Source organism: Apis cerana, linkage group LG6 (assembly GCF_029169275.1).
Source record: "Apis cerana isolate GH-2021 linkage group LG6, AcerK_1.0, whole genome shotgun sequence".
Lineage (NCBI taxonomy): Eukaryota > Metazoa > Arthropoda > Insecta > Hymenoptera > Apidae > Apis > Apis cerana.
The window spans coordinates 10555858-10569043 of NC_083857.1; the positions used below are offsets into that span (position 1 = coordinate 10555858).

Below are 13186 nucleotides of genomic sequence, written 5' to 3' on the forward strand. Positions count from 1 at the left end.
CCCATTTTAAAACAAAGGCGATCGTTCTCCGCGTGTAATTCGTCTCTCATATTTCGAAATAAATTTTTTTCCGTTCAAAACTCGGCTATCATATATCCACGTAAACGAAGAAATTAATTTTTCATCGTGCTTCCCCTCGGTAGTAATGCTAATTATTCAAAAAAAGAGAGAGAGAGAGAAAAGAAATAGCAAAAATCAAAATATCACTGTTATGTGCCACGAGTTGAAGTAACTCTGCCATTTTCGCGATGAAAACAAAATAGGGGAAGAACGGATAAAATATGACCAAAAAAGAAGCGAGAGAGAAAGAGAGAAACGAGAAAGAAAGAAAGAAGAAAAAGTGAAAATAAGGGAAACGAGATTGAAATGAAAATCTCCGATTCGAAAGAGCTTTTTATTTAGCTCGTTAATTGTAGTTGAAGCGAATTTCCTCACTCGGCGTCGAGATGGTCGGTTGGTTTAAATTTATTAATTTTTAATGGACCATAGCTGCCGGAAACCAAAAAACCAACTTCACCCTCTCTCTCTCTTTCTCCGCTCTTTCCAACCAGCTCTGTGTTTCTTTGAAGTTTTACCATTAGCCCGTGCTAGGATCTTGCTTTTGTTGTATCATGAAAAATAAAAGTAGTAAGTTTTCACCGAGGCAGGAGTAGAATTTAAAAAAAAGAGAGAAAAGACAAAAAGGGAAAAAAAAAAACATCCTAGACCCGGTTCCACGAGGAACGAGGAAGCCGTTTTCACGAGGAAAACCCTCGCAGACCCGATTCGAAGGCCTCGTCCTAAATGCGCGCTACCTCTCTTCGCGTACTCTCGTCTAATTGTTCGGTAAAAATGTCGGCGCCACGTTGCTTGCGCGGCCATTCGGCTAACCGGCAACGAACCCATTCAGATTGCTCGGTCATTCGCTGTGAATACCTTTGTTGCATTCTGTCGCGATAGAAGCGAGCGTTTCGTATGTTCCCTCGCCGGACAGATATTTGTTGAATGGTGTCCATTGTTGGCGAACTGGAATTTGGTTTTTATATCGATTCTCCTTGGATTATTTTTTTCCTTTCTTTGTTTTTCTTTTTTTTTTAAATATATTTATTCACCTTTCACCTTGTATCTTGGTGGTATTGCTTTATTTCGATTCGATCTCGCAGTCTTAACGCATTAAGAAATTAGCAGTAATCGAATATCATTCGTGCAATACTTTTCGCTTCGACATATAATTACTCGAACGATATATACGATCATACGAATCCACTTAATTATTATCGAGCATATACAATAACAATGATATCCATTAAATCAGCTTAGTGGAACCGGTCATTATGCTAATTAGAATAACAGAATCATTTTCACAGGGAATAATCAAATCAGCGAACGTAATAAATAATATCGCCGCTTAATTCTCGAAAAGCATACTTACATCCACGTCTCTATTGTTCCACGTTATTCTTCGTTCATTCAATCGCAATATATTCGATCAATTATTTTCACGCTTGCCCGTGAATCCGATATAAATATATTCGTATACGGTTACAACGAAATATCTTCCCGAGAAAGAACACGACTCGAATCCAAGAGGATACGAAGAAAAATCTCCTCCTCCTTGCGATAAGATCCTCGACGCGTGCCATCCTATCCCCATACTTCACAAAAATCCGTCAAGATATTGCGCACCATCCACAGAGGCTAATTGCCTCGTTTGTATCTTGTCCTCGGCGGAATGCCGGAGAACGCAAGGAGAATATCTCGAATAAAATCGTCTGTCTGTCTAGCTGGCCGGAGAAATAAGCCACTCGAGCTTCAATCTGTTCCAGTTTACAAGAACTGCGATGTTTCCGCTCCTTTTATTAAATCGCCCTCGCTTGCCCGTTGGAAAAAAGTATCGAAGAGGTGAAACCGGGAGAGCTACATCGCCTGTTTCGTGAATTTGGCTCTCGCTTGCCGAGAAGACGTTGAGAGTGCAAACTGAGAGAGAGAAAGAGAAAGAAAGAAAAACATTCACACGCATACATCCACTGTGTACGCGCGTGTGTACACAGATAGAGAGCGAAAGGGAGAAAAAGAGAGAGAGAGAGAGAGAGCGAGACTCGTTTCGTTTTTCCAATCTTTCCCCACCAGGATTTCTAGGTAGGAAGAATAGTCAGTCGTTTCACAGTGTTATCATACAACGTGGCCAACCTCCCCAAGTTTTAATGAATCGAAAGAAAAAGTTGGAGGCCGGCCATACCTCGGGCAAGGTTAATTTCATCCTTGTTGAAAGTTGGGGAAAAAGTGATGTAACGTCTTGAAGCATTTAATCGCCAGCCTCCCCCTATTTTACCTCGTCGGCTCCTAGGTTTCTTTCCTTTTATTTTGGATTACTTTGAGACCCGAGTAATCCCTTTAAGTCTGCCTCCCTCCCCGGTGTGCGCCCCCCGGAACAAAAATAGCCGATTTATTTTCCGAATTTAGCGAACACCAGGGCGGGGGAGAAAAGTGTGTTTTGCTTTCGGGGAGGAAGGAATTATTGAATCGCGAAGAACGTTTCAGCGGAAGGGGATGAGATTACATCGGATATGATCTTAGTAACGATTTTGATAAATTATTTAGTAAAGGATCGAGCTATTTTCAACGTTGATCTTTCTTCTTGATATTCTTTCTTTCTACTTTGGTTTAAAATAATCGTGAAATTTTAAGTTTAAGTTGTTGAAAATTCTTACTTCTCTTCTGAACAAAAATATTCGAGGTGAGAGAATTGACTTGATTTCCCTTCCTTTTTCTTTTCTTTCCTTTTTTTTTTTTTTAAATATTAGAATACGAAATTAGAGAAAAGATTTTTATATCATCTCGAATACTTTGGACTGATTCTATTATATTAGATTAATTACATTAGATTAATTAAAGACGAAGGAATAGCTGAGTAATAATTATCTTTGACTTCAAGAGAAGTTCTTACTTGATAAATCAATAATTAAGAAACTTCATGTTTGACCTCCTTTTATGATATTCCAGTTCACCGCTGCTCTATATTGTCACCCCTTTCAAAGATCGTATAATCAGCCTCGAACTTTTACACGTTTTCAAAAATATATCATCGTTAAATTTATACTTAAATCTAAATACAATCGTTGAAAATATTCCTTTTCCCGTTCGAACGAATTTATCATAATCCTTTCACGTCACAAACGACAAGGTAATCGTGCAACAGAGGGGAAGGAAAAAAAAAACAAGTTTCAAGTTTTCTCGCACGAATCACGCGGATTAGGGAAACTTTGTCCCTCTTTTGTAAACTGAAGAAACCGTTCCAGAAAGAAACTTGTTCGAACCGCGAAAAGTTCGAACGAGAAAGCGACAGACGGCGGTCGATCGAGCGGTTCGACACCGTTTATGGGAATAAATTTCAAAGTCGAACGTGCGTGTCGCGTACGCGCGCCAATTGGAGCGGAAGTGGCGCGGTACCAACGCGAAGGACCCGTGAATCTCTATCGAGAGTGGAAGTGGGTGATGCAGAAACAGGGGTGGCGTGTACGCGTTCGAGATTTATGGAACGGTGTGTAATTGACTTTCATTACGATGCAAATTGCCCCGGTCACGATACCACGCAAAATAACTGTCTAATTCTTCTTACGAGGAATCTCGTTCCTATATTTCTTTCTTCTTTCTTCTTTTTTTTTTTTTATAACTTCTTGCTTTTTTCTTCTGCTTTCCTCCGTTCGTCGGCGCAGAGAAGTGGCGCAATTAGACGCTATAACTTAGGAGAATTGTTGTATATAATACTGGAAGGTAATTACAGCGAATTGCTAGAGCTATATAAGTTTGTATTCCGAGAGAAATTTGAAAAAAGTTACGAGTTATATTAACTGGAATTGGATTCTCAGAGTCGGTAACGAAAAGTTTCGATCGTGAGATTTAGATAGATTTTAATCGATGGATAGTATGTGATACAATTGTCGATGATTCCTCAATTCGATATAATAGTTCAAGTCGTAATGTTATTACGTTTACTCTGGTGTTTCGCGAGAAGAAAGGGCAAAAACTTCCAATTTCCCTCAAATTTGTTCTGTTTGTACAACTTTTCTTATGCTCCGCTCGCAGATTGTCATTGTTAAATTACCATTAATAATTTAACGTAGAAGTAACGTATAGAAACGTGCACGAAACCTAATTTCGTGCATCAAAACACATTAAAGGGAGCATGGCAGACACGCTCCCTTTGTGGAACGGCAGCATTGCGCTGTCAATAAGCCCATGTAACCATCATGGCGTGTAAGATGCTTGTATTTTTACTTGGTGCTCGGAATATTTTTAACCGTCTGCCTGGCCAAGATATACGAGTGTTTGGCTGCCGTTTTTAAAGCCCTCGCGTTCTCTCCTGTCTCCAGAAGGAAGCAAGGCAATGTGGATCGTGCCGCGGAACGTCTGCTTCTTCGCTTTTTTAGATTAACTTCAGCTCGCACGGAAGACTCGGCGAGTACCTAGCCGGAAACGGGCTCGTCGGAGAAATTCTCGCGGCCTTTGAACACGTTTAAGCATTTTTACACCTGGAAACACCTTTTTGAACGATAATTGAACGGCGAGTTTTCTTATTGGCAGTTGTGGTAATAGTGGAGATTAGTGAAAAAAATTCTGTTTGCAATAAATATTTTCTCGACAATAAATGAAACATATTTATATTGCAAAGATTCCAGAATTGTTACCGATATTATAAAATATTATAAATATTAAATATTAAAATTCTATCAAATATTGATAATATATCTCTTAGAACTATTAGAAATTTTATGAAATTTTAATTCTTAAACGAATAACTCTATTATTACTCTAAGATTATTTATAGTTATTATATTTGTATACATATATTGGGTAAAATAATTAAAATGATTGTTACTTTGAAACTATAATCAACTTTCCAAACCACATTTTTAATCATTATAGATTAATTGTTCTTCTTGTTCAATTTATAAAAAATCAATTACAAAAAAAGATATATATATATATTCAAATTATTAGCCTACAATTTTTTGAAAAGATAAATAATTACGCGTAATAATCGAGTTCATAATCGCAAGATGCAAATTAAATCTTAAACGAAATGGAATCGCGCCATAGAGTTTCGAAAACGCAAAATGATGCGTCACCATTAATCGTAAAATGACTACGTCACAAGAGAATAAGTTCCAATTATTCGCGCAACAAAATCCTAGCGAAACATCGCCGCAAGAGAAACAGAGACAGAAGAGAGGCACAGAGAGGCGTGGAAAGTCTCCACGGGGCCGTAAACGATAATCCAACTGCGAATAATTTTAATTCGATCCCGCGCATTGGATTAGTTTCGGATTAAAACGCGTTTTAATCTTGCCAGGGCTTCCGCGGAAAATTTTACGATCCCTTCCCGCACGAAACCCTTCCCCCTTTCTTTTCGAGTCATTCGAAGCGTGATCCAGTTGAAAATGAAGCCAGAAGACCCGTGGAAAAATAAAAAGGCTCTCGATAAGCCTCGAGCGTGTTCCTCTTCTCTTCTCCTTTCTTTCTTTTTTTTTTTTTCTTCACCTTCTCCCAACCCCCATCGATACAATTAAGGAAGCGCGATAGATCCGAGTTCGAGTCGGAGGAAGAAATGAACTCTTTGACGATTAATTCGGCGGGATCAAAGGTGGAGGAACGGGTTTCTTATCGCTCGTTTCCGGGGAACGCCGTTTCCCTTTCGTGCGGCTCCAATTAACCGTGATTCCTTTCTCGGTCATGCGTGCGTATACGTTTAGGAAGTGGATAATCGTGGCCGGTAATTACGTTGCCGGCAATTTCGTTATTGAGAGAATTTATCGTTCATAACGAGCGTGAAGAGCAAAAATGACATGGGGATTAAATGGTAATTAATTGGATAAATTGGATATTTTCTTATTAAACTGTTTTAACAAGGGAAATTAAATGTATTAAATTGATCTCTAGATATCAGGATCCGATCAGATTTTGATTCACGATTTCTTCCAAGGTTACTTCCACTCTTTGTGTTCACCAATATTTTCTCGATTCTTTGGTTCTTTGATAGGTTAAAAATTTGCTCTATGTAAAAGTAAAATTGTAAATTATAAATATTGGGAATAAAGAAAAATATATACTATTTTCTGAAAATTGTATTTTACTTAACTCACTGACTTAACTTAATCTAATTTTGATCGTAACTTCAATACGACGTTCGTTCGCAAAGGGTTAAACATCATTCCAAGTTCATAGCGGATTGATTTGCATAAAATGGGAATGTATTAATTTATCGATAATCAATTAATCGTACGAGGGAATATTTGGAAAGCTGGAAATCGTATTCCATCGTGACACTATTGATTCTAGGTACTTCTAATGTCATTGAAATCAAAGACGTTCCTACGATCTCGGTCGTGCCACTCCTGATACCACCAAATCCGCCGATTACGAGTGGTAAATCCACACTAAATCCATACATATATACGTACGCTGCACACCCCAGTGTTGTATCGATTAATGCATTGTTTGCATACAGATGTAACATTCCCAACGCTATCAAATTCAAAGACGTTTGATGACTGTGACGTAGCGTTCACCACACCGATGGGTATTCCGATGTGCCCGTGATTACAAGGATAACCCTTCTGACGCCCACTAAATCCTCAAACGTTTGGTGACTGGAGTTACATATACGTACAATTTCAGACGCCTCAATGTCTGTCGACTGTCGCTATTCTCACACCGATCAACTTAACCGTATCCTTCCCGTACTCTCGTCGTAGCAGAGAAAATTCGAACTCGAATTTAATTTTCCTCATATTTTGTTCAATCTTTAAAACATTTTAAACTTACGATTATATTAATCTATTTTTCCATCTTAATATCATGAATATCAGATTCGCGAAAACTCTCAATATTTTCTGTTCCGATGCTTGCCATTGTATTCTCGAGTTCATCGTTGACGATAAAATACATACAGTTGAATAATAAAACGATAAAACTATTGATGTTGTCGTGCACCAAGTCAACAAACTTTTAGATAAATATTGAATTATAACATCACTAGTTCCTGCATTATAAAGCCTCGATAACATCTCACTATCGGCATGCATCTCGATCGCTATCACAGATGATAAACTCGTTACAAAGATGTTGCATCTTCTATATTCCCATTGATACATTGCTACTGACTTACGCCCTATTTCTTATCCCGACATCGTTATCCGCAATCAGCGTTAAGTAAGCATCCATAACCCATCCTATCAATATTCATCAACACGTAATACCGGTATCACCATCATCTCCGTACCGCACCGTATCCGAATAAGAAACCAAGGGGCAGAAACTTCCTCGACTCCTACCATGTCGTCCCATGAATATTCGATTATTAGCAACCGCCCCCTCCCTTAACCGTTTCTTCAGAATGCGTGAGAAAGAAGGATTCACGCGCGATTTATACGGCCGCTAAGAAGACCCGTTGAGAAATCTCCTCCGAGCATAGTTGATTATTTACTTAGGGATGGCGCGTCTCTCATAGGATAAGCCGCGAGCGATGTATCCTTTCTCGTGGTTATAAGGTATGCAATCAACGCGCGTTCGCCTATTCACGGTGGTGGTGTACAGCCCCGCTAGGAAATCCGGTTGGAAATTGGCACGGATTTTATACCGCGGATCGTATTACTCACGGACACGATTTTTCCCTACGAATTTTTCCACGATGGGAATTAATTTTTGCTTTGAAAAATTTCTTTCGGCCCTCGCTCGGAATTGATATTAATTTTGCTTGGGGAATTTCTTTCGGTCGGTGACAATTTTTTGTAGCCTTTGTAGGTTAGGACGAATTAATACCGCTTCGAAAAATTTCCTTCCTAATAAATTTCTCCCCTCAAAAAGCGCGAATCGGAATTAATTTCTTTCTGATTCTTCTTTCTCGTTGTTCGACTCGATTGAAAAAGAAAAAAAAGGAAAGAAAGGAGGAAAAATAAAGGTAGGAAGGATCGAATTACCTCGATGAATCGAGTTGGAATTTTCGGAGGATACGGAAAGGGGACGAAACACGTACAATAGGCAGGAAAATTGTAAATTTCGAGCCCTGCTTCGTTTATTCACCTCGACCGGCCATTCATATTTTCGCGACCTGTTATTTTTCAACAGCAACAATTCCATTCTCCTCGCGTGGGAATACAAAATTCCCGCGGAGTCTTTAACTTTGTACAACGGGTGTAGTACATATATACCCGGGACAAAGCGACGTTCACCGACGCTAATGTACAATAATTCATCACCGGCCCCCCTGACTTGGCTTCCGTAAGTTTTCAACGCGAAACGTTTCCACGCGACAAAAACTGGCAACTTTACAACATCAGGAGAAGGAGTCCAACGCTGGTCTCCAGTTGGTGTCGTCCAAAAGTTCTCGTTATACAATAAGAACGATGAAATTTTCCTCTATCGTTCCAGATCCCCCTTTGTTTTATCCCCCGATGAAAAACGAATTTCGGGGTGGATGGGGAGGGAAGGGATGGAAACGGGGTCGGGAAGAATCAGAGATCGCGTTTCAAATAATTTCGTTTATAACGCGACTTCCTCTTCAGAAGGAGCATTGATTGATTTTATGCTCTGTTTAATCGTGAGATTGCTCTCGTTGATGATTTATTCTGAATAAATTCTTCTAAATAATTTAGATAATTTAATGTTTCATTTTGTAGAATTTTTTAGAGAAAATTCTTGATATTCTTTTTTCCGAACTGAAATATCGAAGCAACCCAACTGTTCACTGAGCAGTTTTTTCTTTTTTTTTTATCCACCCTTAAGATATTAATTTTCTTCTTTACAAATTTGGATCGTTCGATCATCTTTTTGACCGGTTAATTAAATTATTCGCGAATAAGCGTACTTTTGGTAAAACGACACCGTGTTGTCTAAGTTTACAGAAACCATATAACCGAGACGAACGACTTTCATTTCGCCCCGTAGAAATTCCTCTCGCGCCTTCCTCTTCAATATCGCTTAACAGTTACCCGAAAAGCCATATAATCGTGGATATTGAGTGAAAAATTCGTCGAGGCGAGGGGAAACCCGTTGAAATTTTACACGAATACGTTTCTTTTTTGTTTCTTTTTGAATAATGACGCGAAATTGAAGTAGCTGAGCTCACCGATCTGTAAGCCGGTGCAAACAAAACGAAGCGAATTATCCGCATGAACGAGCAGTCGAGAAGCTACGAATTCGTTGATTTCGACATAATGCACGTTCGAACGGCCAATTGGAAAGTGTTAATTGCAGTTGAACCGGATTTCCGCCCGAGTTGTCATTTAACGAATTCATTCCTCCTAGATTCATCCCGTATTTTTCAATTTTACGGTTGACCTTTGCTATCTACGATCAAATAATTAGCCGTTAACGTTTGATCATACTTTTATGATTCCACGTTAAGCTAATTACAAAATTCTATTTTCTCCGTCTCCGTCTTAATTTTATCATTAGCCTAAAAAAATTACACTCTTCGTTCAAGGATTAACGTTGCACACGCGATCGTCGCTTTCATCAAATTCCATACGGTCACGCTATCAAACAATTTTTTTTTCTTTTTTCTTTTTTTTTTTTCCTCTTTTCCCCTCTTTCAATTCGATATTCCCCAACTCAAACAAAGAAACGAGGAGAACAAAAGCCCGTTTCATCGTTTAATTACCAAAAATCCATTGTCCCTCGGATACAATCCTCTCGGATACACCATTTCTATTTCTTTTTCTTTCTCTTTTTTTTCTAACCTTTCCAATCTAATTATCCAATCTCTTCCCCCGTATAACTTTCCCCTCCCCACGGTGTCGATTCTTGCGGATCTTGCAGACTTTCGATTTCCACGTCGTTAAACGCTTTATCGACCAACGAATAGCCATCACTCGGAAGGAAAGTGGCGAGGCGTCATCCCCTCATTTCGCGGTCGGCTTTTCTTTCCTATGATAGCACATCCGCCTAAGTAACGACGCCCCGGCCACGTCCTATGAATATTGACGATCGAGGGTGGTCGACCGATTCATATCCTTGTTTCTAATCGACTCTCTCCCTCTCTCCGTGACTCTTCATTTTTCATCCCCTATCAACGGAACAAAAAAGTTCGCCATCAACCCGACCCAACCTGCCCCCTATCCCGTTACTTAACCTCCCTTCTCAGCTCCCATTCTCAACAACACACACGCCTGTTTAAAACCTACTCTCTCGTCCTTCTCTCTAACGATCAGACGCATCAGCCTATCTGCTATCCAATAAACGTAAACGCGAACGATGAACGATACCCCCTTCCGGTTCCTCTTCATCCCTTTTATATATATATATTTATCCTTTATCCAGGAAGACGGTTTTCTTATATATCAGTGTGTGGTATGTGATATAGTACACGCGACACACAAGGACATAGCTCGATATTTCTACTCATCGCAGTGCGATTAGGTTCCAGAGTGTTTATCATCCTTATCGGTTCTATTCGGCCGGCACGTACGATAACGTCGTCTCTTTCGTTTCCGTATGGTGGAATTCGATGAAAGGTAAGCCACGTTGCGTGCTCGCCGGTGAAAGAATTGGGAACCTCGGCGGCTTCCTTCGAAACAAGGGGGAGGGAGTTTTGCCATCGAATCGACGCGATATATCACGATGTGTCTGCACGCGGTGTCCTCTCCGTGTGTTTGTCCTCTTTGACTCGGTTCAAGCTAGGTTAAGTGACCATTAGGAAGAATGAATGATTAATGACGGGGAGAGAAGAAAGGATCGGTGTTGCTTTTTGGAAACACGCTCTCTGCGAAATCTGTTCGATCGTTTTTATCTTTTAAATCTTCTTTTGAGGTAATTCTCAATGCATATTCGAGCAATTTTTTTTTTAAAAACCGAGGTGATTGGAATGTAGAAAAGGGACACATCTCCGATTTTTTAGTACCTCTGATCAGTATTTAGAAATGAAGTTTGTCTTTTTCTACGTAATCATCCCAAAATCGATCGATATAATTTTATAAGTGAAATGGATATTCGCATGGATGCACGACAGGATCAACGTAAAAATCTGGGAATAAATGGAGGCTTGAATCGACACGCTCGCGTGTCGCCTCGTCGTTCTTGGATTTAAAAAAACGAACTTCGTAACCGACTCCACTTGCCGTTTTATTGGGATCAGGATCTCGACACGCGATCTCTGGATCCGTTTATCTTAAACAGACGAGCAATAAAATCGTCGTTTCGTATTTCGAGATAAAGAGTATATACATACGTGTGATTAATACGCGTGATTGGAAGGGCTGTCTCGTTCTTCTACCTGGATGGCGTGCCACATATTGTTTCACGGTGTTACTCTTTAGGAAGATGCACACGCGCCCTAATCTCCAGCCTAATCTTGTTTCCGATATTTCGACCGCGCTGATCAAACAGATCTGATCCCTATACGGGATTATCGAAGATAAGGGTTAACGGTTCTCAACTATGATTATGTGAGTTGTAATGGAATGATAAGTGGTGAATAATTGAATGACTATTGGTTTCTCGTTAGCGGTGATCCGAAATCGAAGAGATAAATCGATCGAACAAATTAATTTTGAAAGACATTTGATTGGAATTAATTTGAAAATTAATAATTTTTGGTAGTAATGTCGACTTTGTGAATATTTTATTAATTTTAATTATTTTTAAGTCCAAGATTTGATTGAATTTCGCAATGTTTAAGAATGCGATTTAATATTTACTGTTAATACTGTTATTCGAATAAAGCGTTCAATTTCTTTTTTTTAAAAGACATTCGGAACGTAAATAAAATCTGGGAAAGAATGCATCAAGGTTTTGCTGTTTCTTGTTAATCCTTTTTTACTATGAGCGAATTCCTTCCAGGAATTTCCAGGTAGGTCATTCCAGGGATCAGATTGCATACCTGAAGATGACTGGCTTTGTTCAGTTTAGTCTTGTCGCTATACAAGTTAAATAATAATCGAATAATTATATTTGCCTTCAAAATTTTTTAAATAAATCTACTTGCATTTTAAGATATTCCTCCTCGATGATTCCAATTTTTTTTTCCAAAATTTTCAAAAGCACACAATTTAAAAAATAAATCATGGAAAATGATTTATGTAGATCGATCGAAGAATTTCGAAGCAAGCAAATATAGCGACGATGATGCATAATAAGACGATTCGTCGTGAATTTTCATTTCATCCCATTGAAATACTTTAAAAGATTTAATAAGCGAATACCTCGTTAGATTTCGTATTCATATTAACGTTTGATTGACAGACGCTTCATCTCGATCATTTATCGACAACGTGGATAAGTCCGGGCTTTATATGGTTAACGTGACGTACTCGCCAGCCTTTCTAGCCTGTGTGAAAACCGACCGACTTCGCTGACCCGGATCCTTTGTGGCCGTACATCAAATTCCCTCGAATTGGTCTGACAAAATTTAATATAGTACCCCAGTATAGTTGAATTCGTTTTGGCTGCTCTATCATCCGCAAGAAAAAGATGTATATATACTCGTCGCGTCGTTGTGCGCGGAATTGGGGCAAAATTGAATTTAGGCCACAGAGAATAAATAAATAAAAATAATAGAAATGTTACATTTCTCTTTCCATGCAAAATTTTAACAATTAATTTGAAACGTTAAATAGAAATAATTTTTATTATTTCTATTTATTTGTTATAATAAATTTAATAAATATCTTCTTTAATATTTCTTGACAATATATTCTATTCAACCACTATCTCTTCAAATTTCAATGAAATACAATCTTGTCTACCTAATTAAAAATATAAACTTAATATTACGAACAGTTATCCTTCGTTGAATCTTATTTTTTCTTTATCGACGGTACGGAAATATTAAAACTTGTTTACATTACAAAATTGTTTTATAATATTCTCCTTATTTCCCTTCACCTTTCATTTGATACAAGGAAGTAGAAGGAGAATCGATGAAACGGGGCTCCTCTGACAGAGCGAGATGCGTTGTTATTCTTAGCGGATCGAAGCTCTAGTAATTGATGTTGCTGGATAGGTGTGGTAAATTGCGTTACTTCGGTTAAGATAACATCGAGTGTTTGTTGATATTGTCGGTTTATTGATGGAAACATGCCCTGATTGCGTGTTGTCACTCCCCGTTTGGAAAAATAAATATTGCGGGAAGATTTAAATGGCAACACGTAATGGCACTTTGCGAAAATTTATGTATAGTTATTAAAAAAGTTACGAACGATATAAACCT

The 13186-nt window shown here is 38.6% G+C and overlaps 1 protein-coding gene across 3 annotated transcripts in view; it reads left to right on the top strand.

Moving 5' to 3' along the window:
• Window positions 1–13186, top strand: part of LOC107993834 (leucine-rich repeat-containing protein 24) — a 314678-nt gene that overhangs the window by 43080 nt on the left and 258412 nt on the right. The gene's annotated exons all lie outside the window — the stretch shown is intronic.